At 36.2% G+C, this 25,607-nt stretch overlaps 1 protein-coding gene across 3 annotated transcripts in view; it reads left to right on the top strand.

Annotated features, from left to right (window-relative positions):
- Positions 1–25,607, top strand: part of ARHGEF4 (Rho guanine nucleotide exchange factor 4) — a 163,337-nt gene that overhangs the window by 83,054 nt on the left and 54,676 nt on the right. The window lies entirely within an intron of this gene.

Genomic DNA, 25,607 nt, shown 5'->3' with positions numbered 1-25,607 from the left:
TCAGTGGGACCTGAAAAACTATGTCATAGTGTGAATGTTTTGCTAATGTTGGCTTGCTGATATTCAGGTTTGTATCCATTTGATTGCTTTCCCCCCCAGCAATGGTCAGTTGACATTTCATGGCTTCTGAGATTACTGATTGCTCACAGCACTGTAATATCTTATAAACTGTTTCTCCAAACATTTATATGCGTATCTTCTGGAAACCTTCTTCAAACCTGCCAAGATCTCCATCTTGTTCATGGGTAGTACTATTTTGGTTATGAAGCAGTAGAGCCTGGAAAATATAATTAGCAGAAATTATAGCATTAGAATGAAAACTATTCCTTGGCACACGAAGGCCCAGTTTTCTTGAAACATTATCAATATCTACATTGCAATTAACGTATGTATTGTAGCAGCAACATTTGTGACAAATTTCTGCTATGGCTTTGGTCTAAATATCACAGTATGATACAGAAAGGCTCACTCTCCCACTCTGTTATGGAAACTGTCATGGTTTTAACTGCCCTCATGCTCTTATCTTTGAGGATCCTTGTTGCAGACTTATATTAGTTCACATCAGCCATTCTTCCTGGTTTGATGTTGACATAAATGAAAATGTTATTTTTCTTCAATGTATTGTGCCAAGAAATTGTGTGTGTGTGTGTGTGTGTGTGTGTGTGTGTGTGTGTGTGTGTCTGTCTGTCTGTCTCTCTCTCTCTCTCTCTTCATTCATCCATTCATTCATTTCTGGTGGTGTTTCCCTGATACCGGTGAAAAATGTTTTGCTTGCTATTATTAGTGTAGCTATCTTCCTCAGATGGGTTTCCTCTAAATGAATAGAATGGTATCAATCTTAGGAAGGTTGCATTGATAAAAGTCCTACCTAGCACTATACAAAATAAATAAAAAGAATGTAAAGTGGGATGTGGTGGTTCAGTGGCTAAGACGCTGACTTTGTCGACCAGAAAGGACGGCAGTTTGGTAGTTCGAATCCCTAGCACCGCGTAACAGTGAGCTCCTGTTACTTGTCCCAGCTTCTGCCAATCTAGCAGTTTGAAAATACATAAAAGATAGGTGAGCTTTGGTGAGCTTTGGGCATTTAGTCATGCAAGCCACATGACCACAGAGACATCTTCGGACAGCACCGGCCCTTCGGCTTTGAAATGGAGATGACCACTGCCCCCTAGAGTCGGGAAACGACTAGCACACATGTGCAGAGTAACCTTTTCCTTTTACCTTTAAAACATTTCCACATTCCACACAGCTGTTGTGAAATCTTGTGAACCTTGTCAGGAGAATTTTTAAAAAAATATTTTTACTTAACTTTCTGTTTCTTGAAGATTTGGTTTCTCAGCAGCTGTTGTCAATGGTAAATTGACTGAGCAATCACACTTCAAAGACTCCCAGAAGGGAAGCATTTCTGTAGGTCTCTAAAATAGCATCCCACAGTTTGCTAGTGACAATCAGATGAATATAAAGGCTCTAGGTTATATAGATAGATTTTAAAAAATGAAAAAGAGACTAAAATTGCCCTCATTCTCTTATCTTTCACCTTATATTGTATCAGCTTGTATTATTTTGAGTTGGAAAGAGTCCAGCAATTACTGTATATTTCTACTAGCACTAACTGGGATCAACCTGTGCAGAAATAATGTGTTTAGCAATAGAACTCTTTTAAAGTTGGGTATTCTACTTACTAATATTTAATATTTAAGGTTCATGCTCAGATTGAAAACATAAACTTCCTATACTTTAACTTTATTTTTATTACTGTCCCACAAATTAAAGCCACAAATTTTGTTATAATTTTGTAGGAGAATTGGGCTAGTTCTTTGTTCATTGAACTCTACCACATATGCTTTCCTTAAGAAATTGAAATTGAATGTAACCTCTTAGGATTCTTATCACTTCAATAGTCATTTTGTTTAAGACAGATAGGCTGCCCAGGACCTCTGGAGAGATCCAGTTGACAAAAGGTGCTGCTGTGGCATTGTGATCATTTATTCTGACTCAGATGGCTATTGCTAGTATTTTATTTCTTGTGTACGGTATATGCTGATTTTGCCTTCCCATATTGCAGTGGTTCCCAAACTTGGCAACTTTAAGACTTGTGGACTTCAACCCCCAGAATTCTCCAGCCAGAGCTGGCTATGGAACCACTGCCATATTGTATACGTCTATGCCACTGCCATATTGTATAAGTCTATGGAACCACTGCCATATTGTATACGTTGGCTTATTACTCAGCATTCAGCTGAGGTCTTTTCATGTACCTGTGAAAATTCACCAGTATAGATTGTGGAAAAGACACGTGAAAGCTGATGCCCAAAAATACAATCAGTCTGTTTGACTTTGGAGTCTCTGAACAAGATTGCTCTGGTTTCCAGAATACTTGAAAAGGGCTATTAGATTTAACTTCAATGTCATCATTTTGAATAATAATGATGCTATGCAGAGATGAAAAGAAATTGGAGCTCTTCTAGCAATTTCAACAATGTTGGAATTCTCTGAATAGAAGAGTGAGGCAAGTATTCTGATGCTTTTCAGAAAAATAGCTAGCAATAATTCATCAATCCTTGTAATTTTTCAAGGCACATTTTTCATGAGAAAATTGGTAACACATGGCTGGCCTTATTCCTGTTTGGTCTAAGGGGGTTTCTTTTGAAACATTTTGAAACATCTATCTTCAGCATGATCTATATAGAACTCATGGACTGCGAAGCATTACTTAATTGTCTTTGGGGCATTGGAATCATGTCTTCAGAAAAAAAATTCAAGGAAGATAAAGTAGGAAGAAAATAAAATAGGCATTTGATCCCATTTCAAAGCAACAAGTACACCATCACATACATCACAGCATATATTGTATTTTAGGCTTAATCTGAGAAACCAAGCTAAAGGACATGGGTAGAATGCTGATCTATTCTAATTTATTCTAATACACTTCTTAAATCTCCTTCTCCCAACTTGCATTAATGTTTTAATTCCTAGATATATAAGTTTACCTAAATTTCTAGTCTGAGTATGTTAATTCTTAATCTGTTTAAAATAATGGATTACCTCCATTGTAAATACTGACTTTTATATCAAAATGCAACACTTTATTTTATCAGATTACTATCCTGATTTCATTCTAGTTTTACTGAACATCGTTTGATTGATTACATGCTATCAAGTGATAGTAGTCTCTTAGTGATGACTTAGATGAGATTTTCTCCATGATGACTATCTCCATGAGATGGGATCCCATTATAGCAATAGCAGTTAGACTTATATACCACTTCATAGGGCTTTCAGCCCTCTCTAAGCGGTTTACAGAGTCAGCATATCACCTCCACAATCTGGGTCCTCATTTTACCCACCTCGGAAGGATGGAAGGCTGAGTCAACCCTGAGCCGGTGAGATTTGAACCGCTGAACTGCAGATAGCAGTCAGCTGAAGTGGCCTGCAGTACTGCACTCTACCCACTGCGCCACCTCAGCTCTTGCCTCCCATTGCCTCTTGCAGTTCTCTTTCTTTCCACCTTTTCCAGATTTAGAAGCTAAGTCTTCACATTATCTGTCTGAGGTAATTTACACCAAGGTGTTATCCAACCTGAAATTAAATGAAATTTAAAAAACAGCTACTGAACTGAAGATATAGGTCATTTATGCTCATTTTAGGAAGCCATTAAGGGTCTTTATTTCCATTTCTTAAGTAATATAATCCAAAACAATATAAAAACTGTTCAAATGGTTTGCTCAGCAGGAATTCTATCTAATGCACATATATTTTATTTCTTTTTAAAAATATAATTTCATTACAACTTTTTAGAAAGAAGATAAAAAACTAAAAAAAAATTAATACATAGGGAAGAAAAAGGACAAAGAAAAAGATCAGAGAAAGAGCTAAAAGTGTAAAAACAAAAAAAGGAAGTACAAAGAGGTAACTTCTGATTCTCTTTACAGCAATTATAAGCACAGTTATAAAATTATTTTATATAAATCTTGCTCTAGCCAAAAACTCCATTTTTATACAATCCTGTCAAATCAATTTCATAACTCATAAATTGATTTTTTCTGTTTCACACAAAAAGGTCTATAAGAGGTTTCCAGTTAGCAATAAACACAGGCATTGCCTTTTCACTAATCAAAGAAATAAAGGGTTATTTCTGCAAGTTCTATAATGTTCACCAACCATTATTCCATTGTGTGTAGTACAGACTTTCCATTTCTGACCATATAATAATCTCATTTTATTCTTGATAATAATAGCTGAATTCATGCTTCTGCAAATGGATAATTTAGTGTGTTTGATTTTTGACTTTTAAGTACCCAATAATTGTTTTACCTACCCAATAATTGAGGTTTCGTAATGATTTTAACGTACCCAATAATTGAGGTTTCTTAATGATTTATGACAAGTAAATTTTAGTTTATTCAGTCATAGTGCAATATATGAATTAGGCATTATACTGGTTCATATACAAGCAAGCCATATTTTACTGCAATAAGCGTTAGCTGGAACAAAATGAAGCAAAGCCTTAATTTCCCAAACTTCCACCATCTTTTCTCCTTGGATATGATTGGGAGAAGTTTTACTTACAAAGAGTTGTGCCTTGTGTCACATGAACAGAAATTATGGCTTACAATACAATAGTGAAACAGAGTCTAGTCTCCTCTTAAATAAGCAAGGTACAATATCTAAATAAACTACTATTTGTTTCAAAGAGAAGTCAATCTGGACCAAAACAAACTGCTTATTATTTGTGGAGTATGGATAATTATAACTGGGAGAGGCCATCTTATCTGAAAAATCAAGCCAGGAAAATCATATATTTTTCTGAGAGAACTTGAGCAGAGAGGACAAATAGTGAGATCAAGCATGAGAGTTTGAGGAACACAAAGAAGTTGCATCTAGTTGGAAAATGTGCTGGAGAATATTCTGAAGCTGGCTGGGCTCACTATCCTCTGAGAGCATATTTGTGATAAGAGGAAGAGGCATGAGGATATAAAATGGAGTGGCAAGATGAATAGCCAAAGCAGCTGATTAGAAGGCAGGATATGGTCTGGGATTTGGACAATCTTTGGAAGGACTTAATGACCCACTCAGTTGTCTTCCTTATCTAGAATTGTATTTCAAGTGGACATTGCTGCTCTCTAGACTATACAGTGGCTTTGGGTAGAGAACAACACAATAGAAGGGAGAGCATGCTTCTGGGGAGAAGCTTATAACATGAGTCCTTGAAGTATTAGGAACTTAATTTCAAAGATAAATATTAGGTGTGCTTGTATAAAGGCCAAGAAATGTTATGCTTCTACCCATTGCTCTTAACTTGTTGTTAAGTGCTGGAACAGCTTTCCACTCTAGCCCTTTCTTACGTGTTTCAACCATGTTTCATTTCTATTTCTATTCTATTTCTGCTTTATCCTTTACAGTATTATTTTCCCTCTAAACTCTGGTGCCCATGCTGATGTTTTTCCCCTGTAATCTTTGATTATGTATCCCACCGTAGCTATGTAATGGTTTTATTTTTGATTCCAGTTTACAAGTAGCTGGCTGAACTTAATGAGATAAACTGCCTTGCCTCATTTATTCATAACTTGATAAAAGCCACCAAAACAGAATTTGCACAAAACCCAGTCATTTTATCCACTGTGTTGGAAAAGCGATCATAAGTCACACTCAAAAGCAATTATCATAATGTGCTGCTGATTAAAACAAAACACAATTTTCTACTGAATACAGGTACGTAATAGTTCTGGCAAGGATGAAACATTATTCCCAAGCACTCCACTTTCACATAGCATTTTGTAACCTAAAAATAGAGAAGACAGAAATTTGCAAGGTCAATATTTATCAACCATGGCATAAAGGATAGAGCTAGAGAAATGATGGGGAAGTCGGGAATCTTATGAAGACCAGCCCCCTAAAACAAAACAAAGAACAACACACCCCATGAAATGAAATGAAATGAAATGAAAGGGAAGGGAAGATGGTAAATCTTTTAGGATGGAATTTTTTTTATCCGTAAGGTATTAGAAGTTGTTAATTCGAAAGTTTCTCTTACCCGCAAGATAATTTGCAAGTATGCAGTATTTGGATCAGAAGTTAGTAATGGTATTTTAGAATATTGTATCTCTCAGCTCTCCTTAAATAAAATGTGCCTTTTCTTAGGCTTGCACTATACTTCTGCAAGTCCAAGAAAATATATCTTTGAATTAAGAAAGTGTTGGCCACGTATGATTTGAGTATTTTTTTAAAAAAGTTTTGATATGCATAATATGGTTGAATTTTTAATTTGGCATGTGTTGTCCTGAAATCCCTAGCATTTGTAAGCTATCTCGGTTCCGACAATTCAAATACTACCTGACAAACAACTGATTCTGGTAAATGCTTCTGCTTCTTGAATTCTTAACATAAACTGAGTTGTTTTCTACAAACTATCATATTAAAAGCAATATAGTTGTATACATAGTTGGCTTGCACAAATGGAATTCACTACTGAAATTATTTGTCCCCAAATATCCCAATGAATGCCAGATTCATAGCTTGAATGGAGTATATTTTCCTCTCTCTTTATAACAAATAATACAAATAAAACTGCAATTATCTTATTTAACACAGCTATTCATTGTTTTGCTACTGTGTGCTACCAAAGTAATTAATCATAGTCAATTCATATAAAAAGACTTTTTTGTGTGAACATTTGTAGAGAATCTAATTTTAAACAGCAGCACTCCTGAACAATAACATTTCCATTAGAATGAAGAACAAAAGAAATATACATTTTTAGTCCAGAAGTGGTTCCTTCTCCAAAACTAATGTTGAGAAATTCTGTCCAACTTTGCTTTTCCACCACATTTGGACATCTCTTGGTAAATATTTTGATTTGCAAATATGAGAGAGTGGAGAGTGATTTTTTTCTTGTTTTTCCATATATCATTTCAATTTGTAAAGAATATTATCAGTATGACAATAATGTACTAGTAATAAGCTGAACAATTTTACATTCTTAGCTATTATACAGTTATCTGTAGGCATGTGAAATATTCAGGATCAGAGAGTCAAGAATTCAAGAAAACAAGCAAAATAACTATATTCCCAGAATAACTCTCAAAATAAATAAGCAGATGGCAACCCTGTGTTCCATGGGACAGCATCCTGCAGGCCACAGAATATGCTGAACTTCCCTTTGGGATTGGAGGAAACCTCTGGCTTCAGACAGGGCCTCTGATCTTGGATATTCCCTTGCCTTTTGCTGAAGCTGGTAAAATGGGAACTAGGAATACTGAGAATAAAGAGGACAAGGGTTCCAATTGAAGTAGACATTAACTTGAAAAGATGTTGGGTAGGGAAAAGATGAGAATTTAAACTCTGTAGAAATGTATCTACAGTATATACTGTTGACTCCGAATTCTTTCCTCTGTAGTGCATAATCAACTCTTGTGTTTGAGGCTTCATTATTTTCTGTCATAAAGGTTTTGATCTAGAAGAGAATCATGCCCTTGAGTCCTTTGTCAAGTCAAACCAAGTACTGCATAATGTCAGGAGATCTATGATTTGGTGCCAAGCTCTAATATAAAGCCTGACACCAGAGGCCTCCAAGACAAACTTTTTCTAGTTTTGGAGATCTCAACTTTGGAAAGCCTCCAAAGAAGGCAGAGTGGGCAAGGCTGAGCTGGAGAAACAGTGAATACTATATCCTGTTTGGCCTTTGTAAGGTCACCTATACAATTGAAAGATTTCAACTTGCTATTGAGCTGATTTCAGTGTATTCATATCATGTTCCAAAGTATTAGCTGATTAGAATGTAATTTTGGCAACAATCAAAGAAAAACTGGTCCCTGCGTAGCTCTTCCTTTGAAAAATTAGACATGCATTTTAAAAATGATTGGTCTGTTAATTAATAATTGTAATTATTTTAATTCACTATAATAATTAGTTAATTATCAGATTAAACAAGGATTCTGCTGTAGTTTACATATACTGTTCTCGGCCATAGTAGTAGAATTTTTATTGCCAAACACTGTGATTTTAATGTAAATGAAGAGAATCTTGTCAGATATGTTGGATAGACCTGATAAGTTAATGTCTTAAAAGATAGAAATAAAATTAAAAATGATTTTAACATAAATGAGCTGTATAAAAACATAAATGTGACAGAGATAAATGCAAATGTAGGCATTTAAGAAACACCAATCAAATGCATAAATATAGAATTAGAGGTACCTTGCTTAGAAAAACAGTTGTTATGAAAAACACCTTAGAATATTAGTTGATTATGAAGTGAATATGAGTCAGCAGTGTGATTTAGCTGAAAATGCAAGTTTAAGTTGTACCATTTCTTTGAGAAATGTCCTGCATTTGTCAGATTTCAGTTGAAAAATTAAGCCTTCTTCTAACACACATTTACACACACAGACAATTTGAAAAAAGTTTGGAATAGAGTTCAGGCGCTTACAAATTATGGTAAATCCTGGGAACATACCGGTATATAGAAACTAGGTATGTTTAGCCTAGAGAAGAGAAAATGGTAGTACTGTAAAAAATTTTAAAACAATGTCACACAGAAGAATATTAAGACTTTTCCCCTCATCACTCAAGAGGATAGGACATAAAATAATCAGGTCAACTTACAGCTGATTACAAGTGAATGGTAGAAAAAAATATCCCAGAAATACATATGTGTAGTTTGGCAGGAAAACCAATGAAGCAGAGGGCTGGTGACTTGCAGGCTATAAGGGTTGTGGTGGCTGAATTTGGCTTCTTCTCCTGAGATAGAAGTTGGATTCAAGGTCTAAAGAGTCCCTTCCAGCTCTGTGATTTCCTACAACGAATCATATTTAAAGGGCTAGTAATCTGACTGCTCTATTAAACTGGAACTAATAATATGTGTTCCTTTTGTATATTTACTGTTTAAGTTTTTACATGTCTATATTTGAAATAAGCTACTCTATTGTTATTGAAATAATTGCATTTGATACTGTTACATTAATATGATCTGATGCCATGATAGAGGATTAGAATGATTCATTGAAATGTAATCTATTTAACAACTATTATTAAACAGCTTGAGAGTGAAAGGGCTTACATGTTATTCTTGCTTTTCTATTTTCTCAAAACCTTTTGTTTTAGCTTCAGGTTTTTATAGCGCAGCATCAATGATGATCAATAGTGCCATAATACGTGACATCAATTTGGTCAATGGGAATTGAATTTCTGTTTGCACTCATTGTCCCATTAATGCTGTACAGTTGTACCTCAGTGTTCGATTGCTTCAAAACTTTTTGAATTTGGTACTCAGTGCATTTTGATGTGAAAATGTTGTCCGGTGCTCATTCTTTGTTTGGTACTCAATGCAAAGCAAAAGGAAGTGGGGACAGCCATGGAAGGCAGACAGGAAGTTGGCCATTCTGGCACAAAGATATTGGGGAAAAAATAACTATATTTAAAACATATATTTTTCTATATATATTTTTAAAACATATATGTCTCTCTGGGAAGACTTCAGTGTTATATTTAAATCAAAATTTGAATAATTATAAATTATGGTAATCTTTAGGCATTAACACTTCTAGTATAAGCAATATTGAACAAATTAGGCTTCTGTGAAATTAGCAATAAGATAAGATAAACAACATGTAGATGTTTTCCGCCTTTCCCAATCTAGCCTATAGCTCTGAGGTATTTCATCAAATTAGTTACCAAGTCTGATCTTGCTTAACATTTTAAGGTCAGCAAGATGTTCTTATCTGAAGGTAAAATATATTACCAGAGGGAAAATAAGACAATAAAAGGAACATTGCAGTCTTATATTACAGAAAATAAAATCAAGATATCTCTACAAATCACAGCTTGTCTTTGCAATTAAAGCAATCTTGTATACTGCCTGACTCTCAATGACTCTGGGTGGCTCACAACAATCAAATAATTTATAATAAATCAATAAAAGATGGCAAATGTGATGGGTCTTATTTTCCCTTGTCAAAGGCCAGGTGAAGAACTAGAAGCATAGCTCTTCTAAATAACAATCGAGTGGAAAACATCCAGATCTCAGAAAGAGCCTTGTCCCTAAGGGCAGGCACTGCTACTTAGAGGTCCATTTCTGGAGCCCTGATAGATTATATTGTTAAAAGAACCTAGAACACACCAACTCTGTAGAATCAAATCAACCAGGCAGGTATTATGGAACACAGATGGTTCTGCAAATGATGGATGATGCGTAGGGCTTTATAGGTAACAATCAGCATCTTCCAGCATCTGGAAGCAACTGGTGCTGCTCATGAAGCACAAATGTTACATGGACACGCCAAAGGTTGCCCATTACTGCATGTGCTGCTGCATTCCTCATTGTAACTTTGGTCACTATACCACCTTTCTTGCCACAGTTCTTAAGTGAATAACTGCAGCTGATAAGTTAGTAACATAAGTGAATCTGGTTTCCTCATTTGACTTTGTCAAAAGGTCACAAAAGGCAATTAAAATGCTCCAGGACACTGAAACCATCATAAATACGAATCTGTTGCCAAACATCAAAATTTTGATCGTGTGACCATGAGGATGCTGCAACGGTCTCTAAGTGTGAAAATGGTTGCTAAGTGTGAAAAATGGTAATCAGTCACTTTTTTCAATGCCATTGTAACTTTGGTCACTATACCACCTTTCTTGCCACAGTTCCTAAGTGAATAACTGCAGCTGGTATTTTGTATTTTGGATAGAATATTTTTTTAAATAGTCTAAGACAATTTAAAAAAAGAATCCACACAGAATAAATTGAAGTAAAACATTTCAAACTATTCCACACAGAATAAATTGAAGTAAAACTATTTAAAAAAATTCTATGCACAATATATTTCAAAGTATTGTGCATAGAATTTTTAAAAATGGTTTCACTTCAGTTTATTTTGGATAGAATCTTTTTTAAATAGTCTAAGACAATTTTAAAAAAAGAATCCACACAGAATAAAACTATTTTTAAAAAATCCTATGCACAATAAATAAAATATTATTTTAAAATACATTAAAAAAATAAAAGAAAAAAACACAGCTCACTTACCAGCACAAGTGAGCACTCCAAGTCAATCCAGAATGATGTAGATATTAATACAAAGAACTGAGCAAATTAAAATGGTGAAATTAGTCAGGGAAACATTTTTCAAAGAAACTTTGCCACCATTTTTTCCACACGAGCCGACCTCCAACCTCCGTGTCCTTCCCCTCCGGAAAATCCAGGAAGGAACACTCGTGACTTCTCTAGCCAAGTATTTCCTGCAGCTCTATGGTACTGGGTCATCTTTTCTTATAAAATGAGGTAAAAGGGGCGCGCGGGGGGGGGTCCATTTTCTTGCTTTAATGTTTTAATATCTTCAATGAAAGTACTGAGACAGAGAGAGGGTTTAGACAGAGTGCATTTTGTCTTGCCCCGGTTAGGATTTCTTAAGCAAATCCACTAGGCTTTCAACATGAAGCCAGAAAATTGGGACTTTTTAAAAACGCCCTGGGACATGGGACAAATTGTTATAAATCGTGACTGTCCCGCCAAAATCGGGACGTCTGGTCACCTTATCTTCAGGGGCATCCCCATGCAGAGTATATTACAGTAATCCAACTACAAAGTAATTTAAGATGTGAGTCAGTGTGTGATCAGAAAAGCTCTCAGAGGTAGGAAAGTGTGCAATAGGTGTACTAGGTAAAATTATGCAAAGACTTTCCTAACCACAGCTGACACCTGCTCTTCAAGGAAGAGCTGCAAGTCAAGGAAGCCAATATATCCTATTGAGCAAAGACTGTTCCTGGAAGGAAAAAAAACACCTTTCTTAAATTCCACAATTCACACTGCAGGAGACTTTTGTTCTTGTGGAAGCACCTGCAGGAAGTATTTTGAAAATAATATGGAAATAGTGTGATGTACCAATAGGTACAATCTTTTATTGTGGAAAATCAGTTAAGAAAACAGATATTATTCCTGCAATAAATTTATTCTATAGATCTATGAATATCTGGTTGTAACCATCATGTCTATTAACTACATTGTATCAGAGAGAACAGCAAGGTTGTTATAGGAAATAAAGGCAAAAATTATGACTGGACTGAGATATTGTGTTATTCTATGTATTAGTGAAGGTTTACTAAATATATCTCAGTTGACTGGGTTTAGAGAGTAACTAAATATAAACCATGGTTTACAACCCTCCAATAGTTGAATTCAAACAATCCTTTAAACCACAAACAAGAAAACTGTATTGCCATTTAGTGAACCCAGAGTATTGTTGGACAATTTTGCACTTAGAAGAGAGCTGTTCATATATGTATGATATCACTAAGCATTATATGAATCCCATTCTTTATCTCAGATTATTTTGCAATAATAATTCATAATTATTATTTTAAAAATTCTAAAGGAAATTGCTGAACCCTCCATTTGAAATGGACGATACTTCTATTTAAAATGCTTTGAAAGTGAAACATAATCTAGAGGGCTGTGGTAAATTTATCTGACATAGGGAGGGATATGAAAGAAGTTTTTAGTGAAAGAAGTTGTTTCTTTGTTTTTTTAATGCTACCCATGCATGAAAGATCTTGTGAAGCCATTCAACAAACATTGTACCAATGCAATAAGAACAATTCTTACAATTCTTACATTATTACATTCAGCTTGCTTAGTGCTATAGATTTGATCCTGGGCTAAGAATCCCAGCTTTAAATAATTGTAAATAGGCTCTATGTTTCTAACCAGTAGACTATGAATGAAATCCAAAGTGTGCACAATCTTACTTCAGTAATAGCGAGCAGTCACTAGTGATGAAGTGGTCTTAGACAGAAATAAACTTTCATGCTTTTTGACTTGATTTGATTCCTGCTGAGCTTAATCCTTGCAACTCATTCCACTTTGAGAATTCTGTGTCTATCAAGCAAGAATAATACTGCAGGCAACTGATGAAACAGACTTTGCAACTGCTCTAGTTTTGTAGAATGCACGTCCTCTTCAGTTGAGAGTTCCCAAAGGCTTTCAAAATAATTAAAACATATGATTAAATTGTTTTAGTGTCTCAGATTTTAATTTTGTTATTATTGCAAAGTTGCTGGGGCAACTGTTAGTTTTTATCTATGTGGGTTGTTTTTGCAAAGTTAGTTGGCCCATCTTAAATCACTTTGGGCAGTTAAAGCATAAAACAAAAACATCCTTATTAAAAAAAAAAGTAAGAAGAACTAGAGACAGAGATTGTCATTCATTAACAATGCAAAACAAAATGTACAAAACAAGTGAGCTTAAAGGAAGAGTTATTTTTAAGATCTGTCAGAAAATGAACAGGATAGTTGGTGGTAAGTAAATAAATGCAAAAAGGTTTATGTTACATTTTAAGGATGTTCCAAAACTCTTTGTTATTAATAGATTAAATAAAAATATTTCATGGAGTAGAAAATATTGCCTTTTTGTATATTTCTCTGTTAATGATTTTCTGATATAGTGAGAAAACAGAACAGAAATGGCCAGTTACAAATCATGTGACACTTAACCATCACAAAGTGTCATCTTGATCCAGTTGGCGGTAGAACATGGATAGCAAGTTCCTAAGTTTTCCTCTTGACTTTGTCTGAAAGAAATAACTTCATGGCATACCATGATTCAAGGAACTGTCTCAGTTCATGACAACATACAAGTAGCCAGAAGACTATTTCGTGAAGTGTTGACATTCACTTGCTTAGTTGATGCCGGTGGGTGTCTTTGGGGTTGGGGTTAGAATGACTGGGTCACCATATGGTAGACACAAGTTTTTTTTTTTACATTTTATATTGGTTTAGATTCTGGAGGCTTTGCTTCTAAAGGCAACTGTTGTGCTATTCTTTATGTTGCAGGCATTTTAGGGAGCCTTTATATTCTGATCTGCAGAGAGGTCAACCATTCTGCAAGGCTTCAAAAATATAGTTGATGAGCATTTCTGTCAGAATGACTTAACAGTTATTTCTACACATGAGGACAAGTATCATGGTCTAATTTTGCTGATGTTTCCTCTTACTGTCCTCAGTTCATCATAGGGCAGCATAGTAGAATAAGTGGGAATGCTTATTAATTACCTGGATCAATGATCTCAGATATAGTTTGGGTAACATCCATAGAATGTCTTCCTACTGGGTACAATGGTATTTGTTCTTAGTGAAATAAGTCATATATGTGTTTGCTGGTCAGATTTGTAGCATCAGTTAAAATTGCCTTGATAATATACTGTAGTTCCATGAAAATTGTTTGAAGCTTTTATTTGACTCTAATGAGCAATTAAATTAGAACATTTATAGAAAAGTTATTTGACACATCTTCCCTCTCCCCTTCAACAAATCTAGAAACATTTCTTTAAAAGATCATGTTGGAGGAAATAATTTAACAATTTATGTAAATCATTTTGAGCCAATTATTTTACTATATTTGTTCTAGTTAGATCTTCTAATCTTGTTCTACTCTATGTTTGGTCTAAATCAGTGTTTCTCAACCTTGGCCACTTGAAGATGTCCGGACTTCAGCATGGCTGGCTGGGGAATTCTGGGAGGTGAAGTCCGGACATCTTCAAGTGACCAGGGTTGAGAAACACTGGTCTAAATTCTAAATTGATACATCTTCTTGTTCATATCTTTCTTTTAGAAAAAAGTTAGCTCTTATAAAACAAAACATAAATTTATTAAGCACGATAATACCAATTAGGTGCTGACAGATGCTCTCAGAACATAAGTTATTTGAAAAATAACTTGTTTTTTCATCTTGTTTCTTCAGGGAAACACACGGTAGAACTAAAAATACTTATAAATATAATTTTCACTGTATAGTCTTTCTATTTATTTTTAAAAGTCCTTTGCTATGATTATTGCAGTGGCATTTAAACTATTGTTTGGGGTAGTAATTGTAGCCTATCTACCCATCATCAGATGGATATGTTGTTGCTCAGAAAAACAAATACTGGTCATATCAAAAATAAATGGTATAGTCATTTTTCTAGATTTGGATGTAACTTTGGGTACAGATAATTGTAGACAAGGCAGCAAACTTCTTTCTCTTAAGACCAATTCTAAATATCTGGTAGTTTTAAAACCTTCATTCCATATTGCATAAAGTTGTAATTGCTTGAAGGCGGTACCTGAAATAATAATCTTGATCGGTTTTTTTTTCTTTAAGAAGATAAGATGTTGACAAAGTGTCTAAACAGTTGTATTATTTGTATGCAAGAATGGCTTTTCTGATAGGTGAATATTTTATTTATAACTCATCTAAATGACTAAGTGACTAAATTGTAAATTCCATGAAGAACCAGCTCACCCATCATATACCAAAGAAAAGCCATAAGAAATGTCTCCTGAGAAATAGGTGCCCCATTGCCCCTCCCTTTTGGACCTTTAATCCTTTAACTATTCCAAATGATTATTGCAATTGTACTGCAATTATGGTCTTTTCATACCCACATAGTCCCCCTCCCCAGTTTGTATAAAGAGCTATATAGAGGCAATACCTAATATTGCCCTCTGACCATGAGAAACTTTCATTTCATTTGGTGTTTTTTTTAACATAGTCAAGGAAGTTATTTGTTGGCTCCTAGGAATTTATTAGATTTATTCCAGGTCCTAGCTTTGCCTACATGTTTGGAAAAGTGGTTTGAGCCCATACAAATATGCCACTGATTATATTTAGTAGGGTCATTGTCTCTGCAATAGTTATATAACTATTTCTGCCTAGCTTTTTAGAAGTATATGGAAAATACTGTATTTTAACTACTACTACTACTACTACTACTACTACTACTACTACTACTACTACTACTACTTTTCCTTGTTCACAAAACCTTTTATATTATCTTATATGTAACTGGATTATTTGGTAAGATGATAATGTAACCATATCTGAATTGATGGGGAAAAGAAATGAGAGCAAAAAAGAAAATCCTGAGGAACTTAGTGAATTTCTTGTTTGCTCAGCTGTTCTTTGTTCATTCTCTAAGACTTTTGGGGAGGTAGAAATGAGAAAAAGAGCTAAGACTCTTGCTTAGAGTATGACTACCAGGTTTGGGTTGCAAAAATCTTGACAGATAGAAAGTGGCAGATGCCAACTAGTAGTGGTATGTGTTTTTGGAACTCAAATTTGCTAGACTTAGCTTAGTGCAGTGGTTTCCAAGTGTGGCAATTTTAAGACTTGTGGATGCAGGTCTCAGAATTTCTCAGCCAGCCATACTGTTTGTAGAGCCCTGGTGGGAGAGAGCTGGGAAAATCCAATGACTAGTTCAGTGTTTCTCAACCTTGGCAACTTGAAGATGTCTGGACTTCAACTCCCAGAATTCCCCAGCCAGCATTCGCTGGCTGGGGAATTCTGGGAGTTGAAGTCCAGACATCTTCAAGTTGCTAAGGTTGAGAAACACTGGTCTAGTTGGAGATTTTATGTAATATGATACCTTTCCAACATAATTTTTCATTTTAGAGACAAAGTGGCAATACACAATTGATAGCAACTTAAGAGGAACAGTGGTAAGATATAAGCCCTAGTTTTCCACCACATATCAAAGGCTTATCTTGAGACTAAATTCAGTCTCATAATAGTTCTGCTGCCACGTATCACAGAATTTGCTGTGTCAACAAGGATTGGGCAGTTTGGGCAGTTTGCATGACTCAGGCTGATTTAAAAAGACTCCCAGTCTTTTGCAAGTTTATTCCTCTGGTTCATTTTATCCATTCAGCTAGAACAGTGGTTCCCAAACTTGGCAACTTTAAGACTTGTGGACTTCAACTCCAAGAATTCTGGGAGTTGAAGTCCACAAGTCTTAAAGTTGCCAAGTTTGGGAACCACTGAGCTAGAAAATTGAAAGAAAACAATAAATTTAGCAGAAATAAAGAATAGGCTAGTATCAGAAAAAGAGTGAGGGCCACCACCTGCTTTTTGTTTAGGGTTCTCCCAATGCTAGCATCAGTCCAGGGGTGGGTTTCAAAATTTTTTAGAACCTCTTCTGTAGGTGTGGCCTGCTTTGTGGGAGTGGCTTGCCGGCCATGTGACTGGGTGGGAGTGGCTTGCCAGCCATGTGAATTAGTGGGAGTGGCTTGGCAGTCATGTGACTAGGTGGGCGTGGCCAACTTGTAAAATGTGATGAAACTCACTTAACAACGCTCTTGCTTAGCAACCAAAATGTTGGCTCAAAAACTCTGGCATTTGAAGCACGCAAGTCTTAAAGCTGTCAAGTTACAAGACCCTTGCACCCCTAACCCTTTAGGAAAAAAAACCCCAGGGGTGTTCAAACTTGACCGCTTTAAGATTTGTGGACTTCAACTCCCAGAATTCCTCCTCCAGTCATGTTGGCTCAGGAACTCTGGCATTGAAGTCTTAAACGCAAGTCTTAAAGTTGTCAAGTTACAAGACCCTTGCACCCCTAACCCTTTAGGAAAAAAAACCGAGGGATGTTCAAACTTGACAGCTTTAAGACTTTAAGGTTTAGATAGAACTCTGAGAGGCGGGCGGGGTGATTGGTGAGCCAGCCAATCAGTGAGCGGCGGGTGCGGCAAGTGTGGTGTGGACGCGCGGGGGAAGGGAGCTGGAACCGGTTCTAAATGGCACGGTAGATTTGTGGAACCTCTTCTATAGAAGAGGTTAGAACTGGCAGGAACCCACCCCTGCATCAGTCCCACCAAACTGCCTCTTCCCAACAGACATGCTAAAATAATCCTAACAGAAACAGATTATCATTGTTTGCAATAGAGGGCTTATATAATACATTGAGTTAATCTTTTCAGCTAGCCTTTTCAAAAGATCTAATTTTGTAAAAATGAATAATATTGTAAATCACATTTGGAAGAGGCTCTTATAATCTTTATGCAGTTACCAAGTTGCAAAGGTCTGTTAGAGTAAGCATCCTTTATGACTCTCAGCTCCCATAGGAGTTCCTTAATAGAATTTATATTAGACACAGGCAAGTCAGCCTAATATCTTATTTCCTTACACATCATTAAAACAAATACATATAGACAGTTCTTCCCTGTTATCTGTTGGTCCACTGAGATACTGTAAAATACAAGCTCTTATTTCTTGGAAAAAGAAAGTGGGATACAAACATATGAATTACATACAGAGGATGGCACCAGTCTGTTTTCTTGTCCATATCCAAAATTACTGTTCTTGGACTAGAGCAAATGAGATGTACTTGTGAAGAGCAAAAATAATTGCAAAAAGAATTTCTGCTCTGTCTGAAGCAGCCCTGATTATTTTCAGACCTGGCTGCTAGCCAAGAAGCATTGCATTCCTTTTCTAGCGGCAAATTAAATATAGAAAAATCACATCATGGTTGATTTTTTATTAACAGACTTTTAATTTTTAAAGATCTATTAAAATAAAAATGGTGCAGGAACACAACATGGGAATAAGGATTTAAATATGCAGGGTAATGATCTTTGATGGTTATAGTGATCTACAAAATATCATCCATTTGCTAAAAAAAATCTTACTACGTTATAAGCAGGAAAAAAAAGTTGGTCTGGAAAAAAATTTAGATGCAAACTAATAATAGGAAACTATTTCTTCAAAGTTACCTTTCTTGCTTTACCCTTATGTTGATTTCCCTGCTAAAGGAATGGATTGTAGCTGTCCATGGAATATGACTGGTCTGGCTTTCTAGATTTTTGCCGGTCAGCAGTTGTTTATTTACACTAGATGTTCATCTAAATTATCTAGGTATTTCTGGACAGATCACTTGTGGTGTTACACACTATGCAGGTAAGTCCTCAACTTGTGACCATAACTGAAATCAGAATTTCTGTTGCTAAGCAAGGCAGTTGTTACATGAATTGCACCTAATTTTCAGACCTGTTTTGCCACAGTTGTTAAATGAATCAAGTAGTCATTAAGCAAATCCAGGTACCCCCATTGACTTTGCTTGTCAGAAGCTGACTGGGAAAGGTTGCAAAAAGTGATCACATGACCCCGGGACACGATAACTATTGTAAATGCATGCCAATTGTCAATTCCCCAAATTTTTTGATCACATGACTATGGGGATGCTGCGATAGTCACAAGTGTGAAGACCACTATTAATGGTTGTAGATCAAGGACTATTTCTCCACAATATAGAGAGCTCCTTGCATAAGATTTCTGAATTATACAGGGAAGAAAATAAGATAGGAAAAAAGGTAACAAATAAATGATGATCCCTTAATCATTTTTGTTACTGGGTGAGATAAAAGGCCCTCTAATGTCACCTGACATATAATTTATTTAAATTCCTTTACAGTGACGGAAGTAGTGGATCTTTGAATCAGTACTTTGCATATCCATGACTGGCTGAATAAACCATAATTACCCAATTTCTTAAATTATAAACCATGAGCACAAATTTCAATAGCAGGGATTCATTAAGTAAAAGGCTTACACATTGTGTGCTTTAGGTGAGTGTTTTTATAACTGTAGTGCTAATGAACAAAATGCTTTCCAGTTTGTCTTCTTGATCTTCAAGGTTTCATTTTATAACTGCTGGATTGTTGAAGACCACCTAGTTATGCCAAATTGAAAGCAGCCGTTCATGAAAATTCTAATTAGCATTTAATCTCTTAATGAAGCTTTCTTGTTTCTCATATTAACATGGAAATGGCAGTTTATATGGCTTTCAAGATGAAATTATTGGCTTGAATCACCTGAACTGTTTGATCTACAGGTATAGTTCCTGTTCTTGTTTCTTCCTGCAATCTCATAGTATGGGTTAGATATGCCATGGAGCATCATTCCTTGGGATTATCTTTGAGATTCTTTTCCTTTTCAGACAAGTTTTTCATACTCAATTGCTCTTAACAGCTGCTAAAGATGCTTGACATTTTTATTGGATAAAACAATTCAATTTTAGGGTAAACTGAACATTTATTATTTTAATAGGATGTAAATTCTGTGTTTCAAGAATGATGTGTTTATTAGCCAAAATGTTAGACCTCTAAAAGCCAAAAACGAACTTCTGAATGATTTGGAGGAAAGAAGCAGTTAGGTGAACACACTGTGCATTCAATGTATTCATTTTATTTATCATTTTTTTATTAATCACATGTATATAGCAGTGATGGCTAACCTTTTCTGGACCGAGTGCCCAAAGTGCGCACATGCCCGAACCCCCAAAATGCAATGTGCATGCAGCCACCATGCATGCTCCCCCAGCCCCTGTGCATGCACACATGGCCTCCCACATGCCCCCCACGCATGTGCAGCAGAGTCCCGAAGACCAGCTGGCCAGTGGGAGGCATGTGCGCATGCACGGCAGAGGTGAACTGGGACAACGGCTCACGTGCCCACAGAGAGGGCGCTGCATGCACAACAAACAGATAAAATCACATATAAAAAGAACAAAATATATTGACTTCCTGTGGGAGGAGCCTGTCGCCGAGGAGCTCAACGGAGCCCCTCTTAAAGTTCTGGTCTGTATATCTAATTAAGATCAATAGATATCATCCCTTTCTGGCAGAAAGGGACAGGCAGAAGCTCAGGTGTTAGGATTTATTCGTAGTTCACAGCCCTCTTCTTTTTTTTTTTGGGCTGCGAACAGAGAATGGATCCAGCGTAACTGAGCTCTTATCTCCAGCCAGTTCTTCGCAGCTGCCTTTTTGCAGCCCTAGACAGCCGACTCCCGCACTCAGGACAATGATAAATTGTTTTTAAGATAATACGAGCGGGTCGCACTTCTGTGATGTGTTTTTTTTTTAACTATCTAAACACCAGCCTTGTTTTTCCTTTGAACTTCTCTGCGCAATTGGGATACAAAATGGCGTTTTTACTGTGTTGGTGATTGATGACGTAATTAACAGGCTTTATTTCCCCGGAGACCGCTACTCATTAATGAGCAAAATCTACAAATAATTTATTGAGAACTGACCAGCTGAAGACACTGTTTATCTGTCTATTCTCAGATTTTATCTATAATGTCTCCCAGGTCTAAACAGGCAAAAAAATCCTCCCCCCTCGTGCTTAAAGAACTTGCTACCAAATCGCTGCCTTTGTCTCCTACGCCATCTACTGGAGATTTCTTGACACAGGAGCTTCTCTTTCAAATAATTAATGACTTTAGAAAAGAAATTAAAGAATTTGTGTTGGATTTATGCGATAAAATACATACCAAAATTGCCCAGATAAATGCGAATATGTTTGAAGTCACGTCTACTTTAACAGATTATGTTGAAGAAATGGAGACGAAATTGGAAACTTTGGAGAGGGCTAATTTTAATTTGACTTCTAATATTCAAGCTTTACAACAAGAGATTATTAATAATCAAACACAACTTACAATGATAAATTATAATACAAAGGCGTTTGCAATAAGAGTCAGAGGACTGCCTGAAAAGAAAGGAGAAAATTTGAAACAGACTTTTGTAGAAGCTTTCAGCCAAGTGGTGGGAGGCCCAGGACTTAATTTTGATTGGAATATTCGAAAAATCTATCGCCAAAATTCGCATGTAGCAGAGCAACGACAGCTTCCAAGAGACATAATTATATATTTTTTCACAAGAGAATCCAGAAATGCGATCTCACAAAAGCTTTATAATAGCAGGCTCCGAATCGATGGCCACGATTTGTTCGTCTTTAAAGATATCCCGCTTCAGATGCTGCAAGCAAGGAGAAGTTATACTTTTTTAACCCAAGAACTTAGAAATCGTCAAATAAAGTATAAATGGGAAGCTCCAGTTGGAATCACAGTTACATTTGAAAATCAAAGATTTCGTATTAATTCTGTTTCGGAAGCTCGGGACTTTTATTATAAAACTCTGAAGGCGGGGCTTCTTGACTCACTCGGAAACGCGGAAGGACAAGGTGAAGGAAAGACAAGCAGCAAGTCACTTGGCTACAAGAAGGAGGGAGTTGTTCTCCCCCTACTGGAGAGGCAGAAGAGCGGAAACTGAGGATTCAGTTATATTTTCAAAGCAGCGGGACACGTGGTTATAAGGCAGAGGGTTGCCTTTTCTTTCCGGAAGGACAGAAGAGTAAAGAATATAGACCCAGCGACGTCTTTAAAATACTTTCTAAGCTTTTGGACTGATTAAAACTTTAGGATTTCTGTTTGGTATGAAATGGTAAAGCTGTGTACTGATACGGGACTTTTACAAGACTTATTTGAATTTCAATCCAAACTGCGCATGAAGTGTTTTCTGTGAGGAAAGCGGGGACTAAGATTTATTTGAATTGCGGTTTGGGATGAATGGAGTGTGGGGCAGAAAGGAAGGTGGAGCGGGATATTGATGAAGGGATCTTGGGATTGAACGAACTGGTATGAATTTTGGGCATATATTTTACGAATTTACATGTTTGAAGTATAATATAAAAAGCTCAGGATTTTAAAGAGAAGAGCGAGATCCTAACCTTATGCAATTTGGGCTTGGGAGGAATGGAGACGTGAAACGAAGGATAGGAAGATGAGTAGCGAAAGTATGAAGATAAATTGATTTTTGTATAAACTAATATTTGAATATAAGGTTAAGAAAGGCTATCTGGAGATTCTACAGGAAGATGGGGGTAAATATCAAAGAAGTAAGGGACGAGGACAAAATATAAATGGAATGAATCACACTGTTTAAATTTTAAGAATGATGGGAGGCTGAGCATAATGCAAAAGAGTTTTCAATTTTTTTAAATTTACTTTTTTGTTTTTGTTTTCTTTTTCGGAGTGTTCTTTTTATTTTATTTTCATTATTATTGTTAATAAGATATTTTGAAGGTGAATGGTACTGAACTGTGCCGGGTGTGTGACCTGGGAAGTCGGAGGGGGTTAGGGAGGGGGGTTCATTGGGGGTGGGTGGGTGGGTGGAGATATAGCTTCAATATATAGAACAAGAAGAATACACTTGTATACTGTTGTTCCTTATCTTTTCTTTTTATTTTTCTCTTTTTTTTTTCTTATTGCTTTTTTCTTTCCTTTTTCTTTTTGGTGTAAGGAATAGAGAAATGCACCATAGTGAGAAGTAGAGGAAAAGAAGAGGGAGAAGTAAGGAGGGAGGAAGAGGGGAATGTAAGGAGGATGAGAGGGGAAGGAGGGTGAGGAAGGCGAGAAAGGAAGATAGGAGGGGAAAGGGAAGTAGGAGGGGTGATCGTTGGAGGGAGAAAGGAAAGTTGGAGGGGGAGAAGAAGGGGTGTATGAAAGTGATAGGTTGGGTTTATGAGTTGTGTTTAGGTTGGGGTTTGTTTTTTTTACTTACTATTATATTATTATTATTGCAAATATCCAGTATATAAGTGAATGTACAAAATTGAAAATGAAAATGAATAAAACATTTAATTATAAAAAAAGAACAAAATATATAAAAAATATAAATAACTTTTAAAAAGTAAATATAAAAAAATACAGATATAAAAAGAGAGTGAGAATCAGCAATGGCACATCTGAAGTAGTCTTCAGTTGTCTGGAAACCCCAGGCATAATAATATAACCTCAAGGCCTTCTGGAGTATCAAAAGGGATAATTTACTTTCAGGGAGGAGAATATTCCATAAAGCAGATGCCATAGCAGAGAAGGCACATCTCCTGGAACCGACCAAATGCAGGTCCCTGACTGACAGTATGTTTTCTCTGCCAGGTCTAATGGTGCAGGCTGATAGAGCTGGGGTGTGGTGTTCCCCCAGATAGCCTGGTCCCATGCCGTAAAGGGCTTTAAAGATCAAAAGCACCACCTTGAACTGGAAGCAAACTGGCAAACAATGCAGTTCATAGTATAGAGCAGGGCTGTTGACCTTGCGGCCCGCGGGTCGGATGTGTCACATGCTGGCTATGCCCATGCCAGGTTTAGCGAAAGTCAGGATACGTCCCGTGGCGCCACCATGATGATACAAGTTTGACACCCCTGGCATAGAGGTGTACTTGCACTGTTCTAGGAATGCACATAAGTATCTGTGCTACTGAATTATGTATCAAATGAAGCTTCCAGATATTCTTCAAGGACAGCCTTATGTAGAGCACGTTGTGGTAGTCTAATCTGGTTGTGACTAAGACATGAATGACTGTCAGCATGATCTGCCAATCCAGAAACAGGTGCAACATGCATACAATGAAGCTGTACATAGGCCCTCTTAGCCATGTCTGCCACTTGCTCCTCAAGCACGGGTTGTGAGTCTAGGAGTGCTCTCACATTGCACATTTGTATGGGAATTGTAGTACATGTAGTCCTCGACTTACAATTGAGCTCAAAATTTCTGTTGCTAAGTGAGGCAGTTAAGTGAATTTTGCACCATTTTATGAGCTTTCTTGCTGCAGTTGTTAAATGAATCACTTCAGTTGTTAAGTTAGTAACATGGCTGTTAATTGAATCTTGTTTTTCCATTTGCTTTGCTTGTCAGGAGTGAAGATCTTGCCTTTTGCCAAGTGGTTCAACATATCAGGTCACATAAGGTGATCACTCAACCCCATAACACTGCAACCATCGTAAATATGAGTTAGTTAAAAAGATCTGAATTTTTATCACATAACCATGGAGATGCTGCAATGGTCATAAGTGTAAAAACGGTCATAAGTCACTTTTTTGGTGCCATTGCAAGTTCAAAAAATTATTGAATGAACTGTTGTAAGTTAAGGACTACCTCCATATTTTTGTAAAATTTGGATTTTAAATGAGTGTCATAAATGTTAGAGTCCATAAACAATTGAAGAAAAGTAATAAAAGCTGTGAAAAATATATTTGTAACTGGAAAAATAGATGTAATTTGTTTATCCAACCAAAAAAGTTGTTTCTGGATGCAGTTGATGAGATCATTAGAAAGAGTAAAAAAAAACCCACTAAAGAATAAAAGGCAGTATATGAATTCCTATATGGACAAGCTATGATCAAGAATGATTTTTGCAACAGCAGAAATAATTGGAATAATGGTATTGATGTAAACCAGTGTTAGATTTCCTTTCCTTTTTCCTACTGCCTCCAATTTATTTGTTTATTGATAATTTTTGTATGTTGTTTAATGTGCTCACCCTGAAAGGGAATACTGTAGTATGCATGTATGTATCTGCAGCCCTCTTTATCAGCTGCAGAGGACCACATAGAGCAAATTTGGTGAGTTTAATGCAGCTATTTCAGTTGCATGAACATAATTCCTACTGACTAATATTGGATATGGTTCTATTAAGTTATGACCCCTGCGAGATATTATCTTTAAAGTCTGTGAAGTATGTAAAATTACATGTAGAATTGGCATACATATTAAACATTAGGGAAATTAATGGATGATATAGTGACTCCTAATCATCCACTCTGTATTTATGCATGGTTGTATAAAATCAGTAATTACATTATACATAAAAATGCAATATATGCGTTCATGAAACAGGAGCACATGGTCACTGAAAATCATTTAAATTAGAGAATTAGAACGTGCTTTAAACTGCTCTTCTTTTTCATTTATATAGCAAACCTCTCCAGTGTACAACAGTAGTCCATCATAATTTGTTAACATTTCATACTGATGCGGGATCCAATCTGGGACGGTCACTGGGACCAGAGGCTTAGTCTTTCGAGTTTTTGGACTTGTAGTGGAGCTCATCCTCAGGGAACTGCTTTCTCTCACCAGAATGTGTCAAAGCTTGGAAGACCCAGACTGGATCCTGCAACGTTATCCGGGGACATTTATATTTGACTTCATTTAGTTCATACTGATTATGATTAGTTGACCAGCATTTC

Source organism: Thamnophis sirtalis, unplaced genomic scaffold (assembly GCF_051295495.1).
Source record: "Thamnophis sirtalis isolate CommonGarterSnake01/CBP01778 unplaced genomic scaffold, rThaSir2_p1.2 scaffold_11, whole genome shotgun sequence".
Taxonomy (NCBI): domain Eukaryota; kingdom Metazoa; phylum Chordata; class Lepidosauria; order Squamata; family Natricidae; genus Thamnophis; species Thamnophis sirtalis.
This window is presented reverse-complemented; position numbering and strand designations above follow the sequence as displayed.